At 48.5% G+C, this 14,997-nt stretch overlaps 1 protein-coding gene and 1 long non-coding RNA gene across 3 annotated transcripts in view; one reads left to right on the forward strand and one right to left on the reverse strand.

The window, feature by feature from the left end:
• Nucleotides 1–14,997, reverse strand: part of LOC308590437 (SPARC-related modular calcium-binding protein 1-like) — a 62,804-nt gene that overhangs the window by 47,502 nt on the left and 305 nt on the right. The window lies entirely within an intron of this gene.
• Nucleotides 12,138–13,868, forward strand: LOC308591722. Its single transcript, XR_014010232.1, has 2 exons — nucleotides 12,138–12,340; nucleotides 13,016–13,868. It is a non-coding gene; the product is annotated as an uncharacterized lncRNA (long non-coding RNA).

Consider the following 14,997-nt stretch of genomic DNA (forward strand, 5'->3'; position numbering starts at 1 on the left):
CCAACATTTATTATTTGTCTTATACCTTTTAGCTAATTTCACTGGTGTAATACACCATCTATACATCATTTTCATCATATTCTCTTTCAAAGCATTACGCCATGTTACCCTTTCAGCTTCCGACACCTCCTCTCCCCAGTCTCCCCCATCTGACCATTCATGATCATCCCACCACCACTCCCTGAGCTCTCAGCCTTCTTCCCTCGGTGGTTCCTCAGCTGGTTCCCCAGTTGCACCCAACCAGTCCACTACAGAGTCTCTCCTAGACAACCTAAAGATCCTGTAGATTAAACCTAGGACCTACTGCATACAAAAAGCATGCTGTTAGGGCGGTGTTTGCTGTTGTTTGTTGTATTGTACCCCGAACACACTGACCAGATGCTTGGAAGCTGTGGCTGGATGGTTTAATGGGAGCCGATTGAAACTAAATCCTTCGAAGACAGAGGTCCTATGGCTGGGTCGGGATGGTATGGGGATGAGGGACCAACTCCCTTCTCTTGCGGGGGCCCAATTAGTGCCATTGCCTTCCGTTAAGAGTTTGGGTGTAATCCTTGACGCCTCCCTTTCCATGGAGGCGCAGGTTACAACAACAGCCAAGGCGACATTTTTCCACCTTTTGCCGCATCAAGCAGTTGGTCCCTTACCTTTCCCGCCCCGACCTGGCCACAGTGATCCATGCGACGGTCATCTCCAGGCTTGACTACTGTAATTCGCTCTAGGCGGGGCTGCCCTTGAAGCTGTCCCAGAAACTCCAGCGGGTGCAGAATGCTGCAGCGAGGCTCCTCACGGGGTCTCTGCCATGGGAGCATATTCACCCAGTGCTTTTCCAGCTGCACTGGCTCCCGGTGGAGTACAGGGTCAGGTTCAAGCTGCTGGTTTTGACTTTTAAAGCCCTTCACAGCCTAGGACCCTCGTACCTACGGGACCGCCTCTCCCGGTATGCCCCACGGAGAGCCTCAAGGTCCATAAATAGCAACACCCTAGAGGTCCCGGGCCCTAAGGAAGTTAGATTAGCTTCAACCAGAGGCAGGGCCTTTTCAACTCTGGCTCCGGGCTGGTGGAACGCTCTGTCTCATGAGACCAGGGCCCTGAGGGATCTGATTTCTTTCTGTAAGACAGAGTTGTTCCGCCTGGCCTTTGGCTTAAATCATTTTGATTCCCTCCCCCTCTTTCTTTTTCCTTTTTCCTCCTGTGAAGAGGCTGCATCCTAATGTTTTAATGTTGTATTTTAATCTTGTTTTTAAATTGTATTTTAATCAACTTGTTTTTATTATTAGTTGTTAGCTGCCCTGAGCCCGGTCTTGGCTGGGGAGGGCGGGGTATAAATAAAGTTTACTACTATTATTATTATTATTATTATTATTATTATTATTACTACTACTACTATTATTATTATTATTATTAACTTTCATGTTCAAATGCAGAAGTTGGTACTGCAGCATCGGAGCACGACTCCACCCATCTCGTTTTATCTCAGTTTCTCATTTTTCCAGTCACTTCTCCACATTTCCACAACATTTTAAGGCTTTTTTAAAAAATCTCATGAAAATCCACCAGCATTTTAGTGTGAATTTCCCCCCCAACACGTGTTTTTCTAAGCAATTTTACTTAGTGGACACCTTTCCCCAGAGCAATTTTTTCCGAGGGTAATGCAAAGTTGTGTCCTATTTCCCAGGAACGTGTGCATTTTTAAGCACGCTTTACTCTAACAAATGCTCCCTCCCTCTTTTTTTACACACGATCTGCCTAGAGCAGGGGTCAGCAAACTTTTTCAGCAGGGGGCTGCTCCACTGTCCCTCAGACCTTGTGGGGGGCCGGACTATATTTTGAAGGGGGGGAAATGAACGAATTCCTATGCCCCACAAATACCATATTTTTCGCCCTATAGGACGCACTTTTTCCCCTCCAAAAATGAAGGGGAAATCTGGGTGCGTCCTATGGGGCGAATGCAGGCTTTTGCTGAAGCTTGGAGAGCAAGAGGGGTCGGTGCGCACCGACCCCTCTCGCTCTCCAGGCTTCAGGAAGACATCCGCAGCCTAGGCAGCCCTGCGGGAGGTCCCGCAGGGATGTCTAGGCTGCGGATAGCAGCCTGCCGCCCAGTGCGAGGGGCGCCCTGAAGCAGAGCGCCCCTCCCGCCGGGCAGACATCCGCAGCGTGGGGAGCCTTGCAGGAGTTCCCCGCAGGGCTCCCCACGCTGCGGATAGCAGCCTGCCGCCCGGCGGGCGAGGCGCCCTAATACAGAGCGCCCCTCGCGCCGGGCAGACATCGGCCAGCCCCACAAACTCGGGGGACAGCAGGGAGGCGCAGCGCCGCCATCCCGCTGTTCCTCGACCTGGTTCGGTTTCCCCGACCTGCTTTTGGGGGGGAAATAAAGGGAAATTTTTTTCCCTTTATTTCCCCCCCCAAAAAAACTAGGTGCGTCCTATGGGACGGAGCGTCCTATGGGACGAAAAATACGGTAACCCAGAGATGCGTTTTAAATAAAAGCACACATTCTACTCATGTAAAAACATGCTGATTCCTGGACCGTCCGCAGGCCAGTTTGCCTACCCATGGCCTAGACGCAGCCTTTCTCAACCTGTGGGTCCCCAGATGTTGTTGAACTACAACTCCCATCACCCCTAGCTAGCAAGGCCAGAGCTCAGGGACGATGGGAGTTGTAGTGCAACAACATCTGGGGACCCACAGGTTGAGAACCGCTAGAGGTTTGCGCTGCAAACCTTGGAGAAGGGTGAATTTCTGAGAGAGGCCTGTGTTTCGCTTTTCGCATTGTTTCGGAGCGCGCAGGTTAGCTTCCGGTTCAGGTTCAGGTGCGAAATGGATCAAATTTCTTCCCCACCCCTCACCCCCAAAGCTAAGTAGTGTCCAACTCAGTCCTGAAGAACAAAACTTCCCACAGCAACAGTGCCAAGTAGTAGAAATCGGCGGGTGGCTTGCGTCCTCCCCCCCTTCTCCCTCAACACAGGTGTGCAACCCTTAGGCGCTCTCTGCTTCCTCTGATGATGGGAACTTGGAACGAAAAACCGGCTCTCTTTTAGACGTGTCCTTACACCTCCCTCTCTGCGCCTTTTCTATTTCATTTTTTGGCTGCCTGGGGTTTACTCCTTTTTTAAAAAATATATTTACGAAGGATTTGGATGAGCTGCCAAATTCCTACACGAAATTCTCCGCCTAAAGAAACTCTCTTCCCCCAGCCCCACAAAAGGGAGCTCAAGTCTGGAAACGAACAGGAGGAATTCCTGGTGCAGTCAAGAGGCCGCAAATAGCCAAACTTCTTTATTACTTTTCCGTTTGTGCTTACCTGAAGGAGCGTCTCCACTCCCATCGTTCAGCCCGGACACTGAGGTCCAGCGCCGAGGGCCTTCTGGCGGTTCCCTCGCTGCGAGAAGTGAGGTTACAGGGAACCAGGCAGAGGGCCTTCTCTGTGGTGGCTCCCTCACTGTGGAACGCCCTCCCACCAGATGTCAAAGAGAACAACAACTACCAGACTTTTAGAAGACATCTGAAGGCAGCCCTGTTTAGGGAAGCTTTTAATGTTTAACAGACTACTGTATTTTAATACTTTGTTGGAAGCCGCCCAGAGTGGCTGGGGAAACCCAGCCAGATGGGCGGTGTATAAATAAATTATTATTATTATTATTACTACAACAAACAATCCTAAAAGAATGGCATCAGCGCGACGAGATCGCTTCTGAAATTGCTTCTGAATTGCAACTGCTGGAGAGAGGGCTTTGCACGTGGGATCCTTAAGGGAAGGAATGTTGGGGCAGAAGACCAGGGTCGCATTTGGCTGAACTGGCAGCATACACCTCCACACAAAAAAACATGGGTTTCCAAATTGTACTCATTACTGTCTGAACAGGAGACCTCGAATAGGATAGCTCAGTCCACAGTTTTGACATTGCCTGTCAAAAACTCAACAGATTCTTCAAGCTAGCCAAGCCAGTGGTCAGGGATGATGGGAGTTGTAGTCCTCCAATATGTAGAGAGCACCACAATGGGTAAACCTACCTTAAAATATAATAATAATAATAATAATAATAATAATAATAATAATAATAATAATAATAATTTATTTGTACCCCGCCCATAGGGACACGGGTGGCGCTGTGGGTTAAACCACAGAGCCTAGGACTTGCCAATCAGAAGGTCGGCGGTTCAAATCCCCGTGACGGGGTGAGCTCCCGTTGCTCGGTCCCTGCTCCTGCCCACCTAGCAGTTTGAAAGCACGTCAAAGTGCAAGTAGATAAATAGGTACCACTCTGGCGGGAAGGTAAACAATGTTTCTGTGCGCTGCTCTGGTTTGCCAGAAGCGGCTTAGTCATACTGGCCACATGACCCGGAAGCTGTACGCCGGCTCCCTCAGCCAGTAAAGCGAGTTGAGCGCCGCAACCCCAGAGTCGTCACCCCGTCACAGGGATTCGAACCATGCCCTTCTGATTGGCAAGCCCAAGGCTCAGTGGTATAGACCACAGCGCCACCCATGTCCCATATTCTATGATTATGTATACACAAATCACAGCTGAATTAAAAGAGGGGGTTAAAACTGGAACTTTTTGTGTGTGCAAAGGTCAGTAGAAGTTGTTGTTATCAGTAGTAGTAGTAGTAGTGTTGTTTAGTCGTTTAGTCGTGTCCAACTCTTCGCGACCCCCTGGACCAGAGCACGCCAGGCACTCCTGTCTTCCACTGCCTCCCGCAGTTTGGTCAAACTCATGCTGGCAGCTTCGAGAACACTGTCCCACCATCTCGTCCTCTGTCGTCCCCTTCTCCTTGTGCCCTCCATCTTTCCCAACATCAGGGTCTTTTCCAGGGAGTCTTCTCTTCTCATGAGGTGGCCAAAGTATTGGAGCCTCAGCTTCAGGATCTGTCCTTCCAGTGAGCACTCAGGGCTGATTTCCTTCAGAATGGAGAGGTTTGATCTTCTTGCAGTACATGGGACTCTCAAGAGTCTCCTCCAGCACCATAATTCAAAAGCATCAATTCTTCGGAGATCAGCCTTCTTTATGGTCCAGCTCTCACTTCCATACATCCCTACTGGGAAAACCAGAGCTTTTACTATACGGAGGTAGTAGTAGTTAACTCCCAAGGAGCTCAAGTAGGCTTACCTGCTTCTCCCCTCCAGACTTTATCCTCACAACAACCCTGTGAGCAGGGAGAGTCTGTGGCAGAGAGAAGTCCAGAAACAGGAGGAAGGAGGCCAAGAGGCAGAGATGAGTAAAAAGTAATGGGTGCCTCCCCCTCCTGCTGCGTCAAGCTCCTCTCCCCACTTGTCTCCCAGTACCAGGAGAGGCATGAAAAGAGCAGAGGGGAGGTTGGATGCAGGCAGGCGCAGTCTCTGATTGCTTGGGGGGAAATCCTGAAGAGGAGGGGACTTCAGCAGCTGTGGGGAGAGGCAGGGACCTTCAGTCTCAGCGACTGCTTCATGGAAGCAAGACCGGCCGGAGATCAGTTACTGTGCTCCTTGGGCCTCACCTTCCTGTGTTTGCTACTAAAGAGTTAACTCCAGGTCACTCGCTGTGATTTATTGCTGGCTCGCTTCTGTTACAGATGCCCCAATGGGAAGAACGACAACAGCATCCGAACTCCACACTGCTTTCTTTTTTTTTATTCAAAATTATAACAAGACATATTATGCAAAAACATATCATCCTTGTTTGCCCCCACATTTTTCCTCCCCCCCCAAAACCCACCCACCCCCCGACTTCCCTCGGTTCCAGTCTTTGATTTTTCTAAAAATGCTGTTTTCTGCATGTTACACAGTTGTATAGATCCTCAAACTATTTAGCTGATTACTATCAATAAAAAGTTTGTCAATGTTTATTCAAAACCTGCCAAGGAGTCCAGTTCGCTTTGTTGCGTCTTCAGATACTTTGTAAAGGGTTCCCATTCATCCTTAAAGCCACAGTTATCCTTGTCCCATAGCTTATATGTCAGTTTTGCCAGTTCTGCATAGTCCTTCAATTTTTCTTGCCATGATTCCTTAGTTGGGGTTTCTTCAGTCTTCCATCCTTGTGCAACCAGAACTCTCGCGGCCGTTGTCGCATACATGAAGATGCTTTTCAACTTTTTTGGTAGGTCTTTTCCTACAATCCCCAACAAAAATGCCCCGGGTTTTTTAACAAATGTTAAATGGAACATTTTCTTCAATTCGTTGTATATCATTTCCCTTTTTTTAAAAAATTACCTTACACTGCTTTCCCTACTTCTGAATCCCCAGCAGCTGGTATTCAGAGGTCTTCCCTGACGCTCCCCACCGGGCAAAAGAGGACCATTGCGCTGCCAGGGTTCTCCTCTACATCCCCACCAGGGTGCTGTGGAAGATGCAGCCACCACTGGTCTCCTTGGTCCGGGAGCCCTTCCAAATCCAGGCTCGTCCTCTTGGGCCAACTGTGTGTCCTCCTGGCTCAGGAATAGGTCACGCTTTCACATGCTGTGAAACACAGGCCGTCCCGCGGCTGCCAGATTGGGAACGACCGACATCCATATTTAGTTCCCGGTGGTTGCCTGCAGGAGCTAATTTTACTCTGCCCTGGCAGGGCCAAGCCCCTTGGGGACTGATGTCATCCCCTCTCCGGGGACTTAAAAAAAGATCAGTATTAGTCAGCTGGAAAGCCAGCCAGCAGGACCCACAGATCGATAGCCCTCTCGTCCCCGCACCTCGCTCGGACGTGACAGGTGGAGGGTTGGGAAGAGATAACATCTCGGGGCCTGCACAGGGCGGGTCGATTTAATGGGAATCACCCCAACCCAAATTTTAAAGGAGGGGGACTTCTGGATCAGTTCCTGGCTCGTGTCTCCGGGGTGGAGATGAGGCATACGACTTGGGCACATTCTGTGGGAGAGCGGCTAGGGGCTGTAAAATAATCTCCAAAAGCCATTCTGCCTGGGAGTCTCTCTCCTCTGCCTGCCCGAACGGGGTTGGATGGTGCCCACGTTCGCACCTCGCTTTTAAAGCACTGTGACGTTAAACAGTAGCGGCCTCCCCCAAATAATTTTGGGAGTTGTAGTTTGGCAAGGGCACCCAGAGTCGCCCCTTCCCGCTCCCCTCGCAGAGCTGCAATTCTCTGGGAAGACGGAATGGCTTTTAAACCGCTCTGGGAATTGTAGCTCTGGGAGGGCAACAGGGGTCTCCTAAGCACTCTCAGCGCCCTTTAAAAAAACTACAGCTCCCAAGATTCTTCAGGAGAAACCGTGACTGCTCAAAGTGCTTTAAATGTACAGTGTATTATGTGAGTTTTTGCCGCAGCCTAGGCTCCTCTGAAGGAAGCTGGGTCTGAAGAGAAGCACCTGAAATGTGATCAGAGGAGCAAAAATCTGTTCCCCACCCACCCACAAAAAAATCATTCAGATATTGTTAATCATCTTCATCAACAGATGCACAACCTTCTGTTTATTGGATTGTCTTTTTTTGTTTTGTTTCGTATTTTGTGGTATTGGCATTTTATTTTTCGATGTACGGGTATAGGGTGGTATACAAATTTACAAAATAATAATAATAATAATAATAATAATTTATTAAATTTGTATACTGCCCCTCATCTGCAGATCTCAGGGCGCTTTGCAACCATGAAGGGGGGCGGGTATTTGAATATACACCCCCATCAAGCTTGGCTCTCCTAACGGAAGGGTTGTATGGTGTTGAGAAAGTTGTGGTCCCAGGTGCAATTTGAGTGTTATGGGCGTTGTGGTTCTCCTAAACAAGATGGCTGCCAAGGCTATAGAAACAGAGGACGCTCCCTTACACCCAGTCAGGCCATTGGTCCACCCAGCTCAGTAATGTCCACACTGACTGGTAGCTTTTCTTCAAAGTTCCAGGCAGGGGATGTTCCCAGCCCTAACTGGAGACACTGGGGCTCGAACCTGGAACCTTCTGCATGTGAAAAAGGTGCTCCACCGGAGGGAATCAGCCAAACATTCTTCCAGGCCTAGAACAAGTTGTGCGGGGTAGCAAAACCAGCTGGTGGTTGCTAGACAACCATCAAGCGTCCTCTTTCTCGCGCCAAAGACTCAGGAGGCGACTGGGACAATGGCGTCATTTCCTAAGTAATGCTTTGGGCTTTGTTAAGTTGTGGGTGAACATATCAGACGACACAACGATTCTTCAAACAGCTCTTGTTTATTCAGAGGCCAGAACAGAACCAAAACTTCAATACATAACACCCCTCCCCACCGAGATAAGGCATTAGTTACAATCATAGTGGTTCCATTCCATACAGCAATACCCTTATTGGTTTCCGTAAGGAACATAAGCATATACAGTGGTGCCTCGCAAGACGAAAAGAATCCGTTCTGTGATTCTCTTCGTCTAGCGGTTTTTTTCGTCTTGCGAAGCAAGCCCATTGACGGATTAGCGCTTTTAGCGGCTTTTAGCGGCTTATCGGATCAGCTGATAAGCGGCTTAGCAGCTTAGAAAAGGGGGGGAGGGGAAAAACCCCGCAGGAACTCGCAAGACATTTTTGTCTTGCGAAGCAAGCCCATAGGGAATTCATTTTGCGAAGCACCTCCAAAACGGAAAACTCTTTCGTCTAGCAAGTTTTCCGTCTTGCGAGGCATTCATCTTGCGGGGCACCACTGTAAATTGACCCTATTCACCATACAGCTTTGCATGTGCAGTTTGTCCAGTGAACATAGTCTTTTAAATACACTGGGCGCTTGGAAACCCTGCTGGATCGCCGAGGGCCAGTACCAGGGTCCGGGTGGCCTTGCGGATTTCCTGGGCGGAGAGTTCAGCAGCTTCCGAGGCCATGTCCTCCTCAATGGCTTTCTGCAGCGTGAGGTCTGGCTTGGTGAGGAGACGTCGTTGCAGACGAATGTCCCGGACCCCGCAGACGATTTGATCCATCAGGGCATCGTCTAAGTCTCGGAACTCGCAGTGCACTGCAGCCTGTCGGAGGGCGGTGGTGTAGTTGTTGATTGACTCCCCCTCTGCCTGGTTCCGGTGGTAGAACGCATGGCGGGCAGCAATCTTGGACGGCTTTGGCGCGTAGTGGTTGCGGAGCTTCTCTTGAATCGTGGCCCACGGTGTTGCCTGGACTGCTACAGGCGCAACCAATGCTCAGGCTGTCTCGAACACCTCAGGCCCACAGAGGCTGAGGAATAGCCCCCGCTTCCGCTCCTGTGATACTTCTGTCAGCTCGTTGGCTTGGAGGTAGCAGTCGAACCGAGCGAGGTAGGAGTCCCATGATTCAGAGGCTGGCGCAAACGGCGGTAGAGGCACAAGTGAAGCCATGATTCCGATGCCGGCGTGAAGGGCGATGGATGGAACACAGTGCTCTAGCCAGAACGGTCAGCTCTGAATTGGTTCTGTTCAGTGATTTCGCTCGGTGTTTCAGCTCAGCTCAGAGGGTGGCCGCATCTGGCTGCGCTCTGTTGTCCATCCATCCCATCCTCGTCGCCAGTGTTAAGTTGTGGGTGAACATATCAGACGACACAGCGATTCTTCAAACAGCTCTTGTTTATTCACAGGCCAGAACAGAACTGAAACTTCAATACATAACAGGCTTCCTTTGCAGCAAAACTCGACGATTATTAACATTGCGTTATCCTTGATGGAAAGGCAAAAGTGGGGGAGGAGGTCTCCGCTCTCACAAGCTTAGGGTTGTATGCAGAGTAGACCCATTCAATCCAATGGATCTACTCTGAGTCGGACAGAGCTTAGCCACAACCCTTATAAGCTACATTTCAACGCTGCGGGGGGGGAGGCGAGAGAAGGCAGGTGCAAGGCTAATGGGAAGGATATGCCCAAATGAGTTGGGTGGGCTTTTTCAGAAGGGCGAGAAAGGGTCGAGGAGGAGAGATTCAGAGTGGCATAGTGGGATCTCTGGGTTGTGGGTTCAAGCCCCATGTTGAGCAAAAGATCCCTGCATCACAGGGGGGCTGGACTTAGAATCATAGAATCATAGAGTTGGAAGAGACCACAAGGGCCATCGAGTCCAACCCCCTGCCAAGCAGGAAACACCATCAGAGCACTCCTGACATATGGTTGTCAAGCCTCTGCTTAAAGACCTCCAAAGGAGGAGACTCCACCACACTCCTTGGCAGCAAATTCCACTGTCAAACAGCTCTTACTGTCAGGAAGTTCTTCCTAATGTTTAGGTGGAATCTTCTTTCTTGTAGTTTGGATCCATTGCTCCGTGTCCGCTTCTCTGGAGCAGCAGAAAACAACCTTTCTCCCTCCTCTATATGACATCCTTTTATATATTTGAACATGGCTATCATATCACCCCTTAACCTCCTCTTCTCCAGGCTAAACATGCCCAGCTCCCTTAGCCGTTCCTCATAAGGCATCGTTTCCAGGCCTTTGACCATTTGGGTGCCCTCCTCTGGACACGTTCCAGACTTGATGAGCCTCGTGGTCCCTTCCGACTCTGCAATTCTATGAAAGGATTAGGAGAGCAGTGGAGAGGCCATAGTGGGTTCTGGGGAGGTGGGACAGAGTTTTGGGCCAAAGGCACATCAGGGAAAATCAAAGTAGAGCGCCTTGCAAGAGCTCAGCTGCTCCGTCAGCTGATGCAAGCAGCACGAGCTTTGCAAGAGGTCAGCTGCCCATCCAATAAGGTCAGCACTTTGTAAACAGAGCAGCAGAAGACAACTGCATCAGATTTAAAGTTGTGAATCGGCCTTGGCATATGCAGGAACGAAATGTCACCGTGTCCCTGGCACATGTAAACATGCAAGCGAAGCCTGTTGTCTTTGTCTACGGATGCCCAGATAAACACGGCGAAGGAATAATCATCGTCGCGCTGACTGGCAAATCTTTCCCCGCCACACTGGACTACAACTCCCATCAGCCCCTGCAAGCACAGCCAACGGCCAGGGATGATGGGAACTGTAGTTCGACAACATCTGGAGGACCAGAGATCCCTCACGGCTTGCCTAAGAACCTGAGAACAGGCCTGCTGGGTCAGGTTAAAGATCCATGAGGACCAGCAACTTGCTCCTCACCTAGCCGAGTGGGTCTCTCTCTCTGTTTTATGTACATTATAAAAAGAAGTAATAGCAGTAAGCAAAAGAGTGCCCCCAGGAAGCTCACCATGTAGGTGTTGAAAGAATAGTCCTGCCCCACTGCTTCTCCCTGCAGCCAGCATTTAGTGGTAAACTGCTCCTGACCACGGAGGTTCGATACAGACGTTGCGACCGATAGCCATTGATAAACCATTAGCTGCAAGGTGTGGCCTTAAGGCCACCGGAGGCCCTCACCTTGCAGGGGCTAAGAAGGCCTAGGCCTGGATAGGTGGCTGTCAGAGGTTCTGTGGTGTAGTGGTTAGAACACTGTACTAGGGCCCGGGAGATCAGGGTTCAAATCCGCACACAACATAACTATAAGTGCCTCTTCAACGTTTAGGAATGCGGGTGTGTTTTTGTCAATGCAGTACTGACGTATTTGTTAACGCCGGCGATGATTCCTGCATTGCAGGGGGTTGGACTAGACGACCCCCCCGAGTCCCTTCCAACTCTACAATTCTATGATTCTAGAATAATAATAAAAACAGTAAGGGGAGTTCAGCCACAAAGCTCCTGAGCATTTCTGTTGTTCACTACTCTGTTGTTCACTACATTCAGTTTCTCGGATCAGATTTTTGTCCCCTTTATTATTGGAAATCTCAGGTGACTCCTTGGAAACACAGCTAATTCATTTATTGCAAGATTCTGATCCGAGTAGGTCCCTTTCTGTTGCCAGATTTCTGATAACAGTATTAGCCTATAAAAGGAAAAATGGATTACTCTACGATTATTGATTTTGCCAAAATAATATTGATTTATACTGATAATTTGATATTTTAAGCGCTATACTGTTCTTATTTTAATGGAATTTAGAAACATACGGTCTGAGATGTACTTGATTTAAACGTAATTTAATTTATTAATTTTATCTTGTTATACCTGTGTTGCTGTTTGATGTATTGAATATGGGCCTATGGCCGTAATAAACTATCTATCTATCTATCTAGCTATCTATCTATCTATCTATCTATCTATCTATCTATCTATCTCCTGAGCATACCCTCCAACATTTCTCCGATGAAAATAGGGAGGCCCCATTCCATAATGATATTTTTACTATTTATAACCGACGCATCTTACTGGGTTGCCCCAGGCATTGTGGGCAGCTTCCAACATATATAGAAACATTATAAAACATTAAGCATTTTTTAAATAACTCTCCTATACAGCACTGCCTTCAGACGGCTCAGGGGTCGGATAACTCCGTACCCTCCAACATTTCTCCAATGAAAATAGGGACGTCCTAAGGGAAAATGGGACATTCTGGGATCAAATCAGAAACCGGGATAGCTTCTCTAAATCAGGGGCATACCTGGAAAATAGGGACATTTGGAAGGTAGGTATGGGGTGACTTTGGGCCAGTCACAGCCTAACCTACTTCGCAAGGTTGTTGTCTGGGAGGTGCAGAACCACAAACACCACCTTGAGGTTCATCGGAGGAAAGGTGAGAGATAAACAGAATAATAAAAAGAGCAAAAGGTGGGAAATAAATGGAAGAAAATGTTTTGAAACGAAGAAAACACCAGTTTTTTTATAAACCTGTTTTAATGCGTTTTATGCTACACATCTGCTTTTACAATTGATCAGAAGGTCGGTGGTTTGAATCCCCGTGACGGGGTGAGCTCCTGTTGCTCAGTCCTGCCCACCTAGTAGTTCGAAAGCACGTCAAAGTGCAAGTAGATAAACAGGTACCGCTGTGGCGGGAAGGTAAACGGCATTTCCGTGCGCTGCTCTGGTTCGCCAGAAGCGGCTTAGTCCTGCTGGCCACATGACCCGGAAGCTGTACGCTGGCTCCCTCGGCCAATAAAGCAAGATGAGCGCCGCAACCCCAGAGTCGGCCACGACTGGACCTAATGGTCAGGGGTCCCTTTACCTTTACTATATTGCATCTACCTCAGAGGGTTGTTGTGGGGATCAGATAGGGAAGGGGAGTACCAAGTACACCACTTTGAGAAAAAGATGGCCTATAAATGTAGGAAATCAATAAATAACTGTGCCAAATCAATTTCAGGGGATGCAGTCCAAGGGTGATGACCGCAATCCTAACTCCAGTGCCCTTTGGAAAGCCTCAGCCTTATCAGAGTCCAAGGCTGAGAAGTCAGACTGACCCAAATACCATGGAAGAGCAACAACAAGCAAAAGCTGTACCTGGTGAATTTCTGCCTGCCCCGCAGCTGTTCGAGAGACCTGCTAACAAACGAAGGTGCAAAACTGCTGAGCCCAGGCAGTAAAAGTCTGCTGTATTGACACAATTGTACCCCCTGAGTCCAAACCGCTGCCCGCCTTTTCTACCAGATCATCTTCGACTTCTCAAAAGGGACATTCATTCTTCGGGTGTCTGTGGTCTCGGGAAGCTAAGGAACGCCAAAACCTCAGCCCTCCTGCTAAGAGGAGGCGAGTTAAGCTCTTGCTGTCAGAACCAAGCCAGTACAAGAGCAGCTCATGCTTGCAAAGTGATTTTTGGCCAGTTGGGATAAACCACCAAAGTTGCAACCCTCAGCGGACGTCAAGCTCCAAACCAGATTTTATAAAAACTACTTGACTGGAGGCAGTTAGAGGAAGTCTCCAGAAAGGAGTTCTGCACCACCAAAATGAATGTGCGAATTTCAGAAGAGAAATAAAAAATAAAATCAGGACACAACTGCTTTGTTTCGTCAGGCATTCTGGCTTTCCAGACACAGTGTGAGAATCTTCCTAAGTGTATGTGTGCATATTATAAAATTAAAATGTTAGCTCTACGGCTTTCTGTGGCTTCTGGGAAGGAAAGATTTGCAGAGAGCAAAAACACTTTGCATTAGGGGTTCTGTAGCTTGTGGATTGTAAACTGGAGTTAAGCCAAAATAAACCAAATGTCGTGCCAAGCATTGATCGCCGTAACTTCTCTTTTTTAAAAATAAAACACCCACGTTTGACATTTCAGGTGCTGTGGCATCCAAACCTTCATGAATCCGCGTCCTATCTGCCACAGAGCCAAAATCAGGAAGATGTCGATCTCAGTTGCTGATAAATTCCCCCCACCCCAATCCCACAGTTAGGATGTTGTCGGTTTAGGTGCATTTCTTTGTTAGATATCGACAGCTGCTGTTCTGAGCCGTTTTGCGTGCTCTTAAACTTACAATAACAACATTAGTATTACCAATAATAGTAATGCAAGTAAGAGGTCCCGTGAACCTTTCGCTTCACTGCAAGCCGCCTAGAGACTCCCCTGTGTTAGGCAACTAATAAATTCAATAATAGCATTATGAACGGTGATAATATAAGGAAGAGGACCAGTAAACTATTCGCTTGATGGTGAATTGCCCAGAGACTTCCCCCTGTGTTAGGCAACTACTAAGTTAAATAATAGGGGTGCAGCAATGAAATTGTCTAGCCCATTTGCAGAGCTAAGCAGGGCCCGGTATGGTTTCAAATTGGATGGTGGCCCACGTGTTGAGATACTTGTATTGAAGGGGGTTGATCTAGAGGATCTTTGGGTGTCCCTTTCAACTCTACAGCTCTATGATTCTAACAATATAAGCAAGAGGGTGAGTGCATTTTTCACTCAAGGTCAGTGCATGCCCCCCCCAAAAAAACAAACCAAAAAACCGCCACACCCTTAAATCCCACTATAGCGCTTAATAGTAATAATACCATTTTTGTCTCTTTTTTACCCCAGATCGGTACAGTGGTACCTCGGGTTAAGAACTTAATTCATTCTGGAGGTCCGTTCTTAACCTGAAACTGTTCTTAACCACGAAGCACCACTTTAGCTAATGGGGTTTCCCGCTGCCGCTGCGCGATTTCTGTTCTCATCCTGAAGCGAAGTTCTTAACCCGAGGTACTATTTCTGGGTTAGGGGAGTCTGCAACCTGAAGCGTCTGTAACCCGAGGTCCCGCTATATTTCTGAAGCCGCGGCTTTCTGAAGCCTTCCTCCAAACTTTACGCACGACTTTTGGTTCTGGAACAAGCCCCATGCGCCGATCTCCCCTGTCTCCAAAAACGCACAGACACAC

Source organism: Podarcis bocagei, assembly GCF_964188305.1.
Source record: "Podarcis bocagei genome assembly, chromosome: 7".
In the NCBI taxonomy this organism is placed as follows: domain Eukaryota; kingdom Metazoa; phylum Chordata; class Lepidosauria; order Squamata; family Lacertidae; genus Podarcis; species Podarcis bocagei.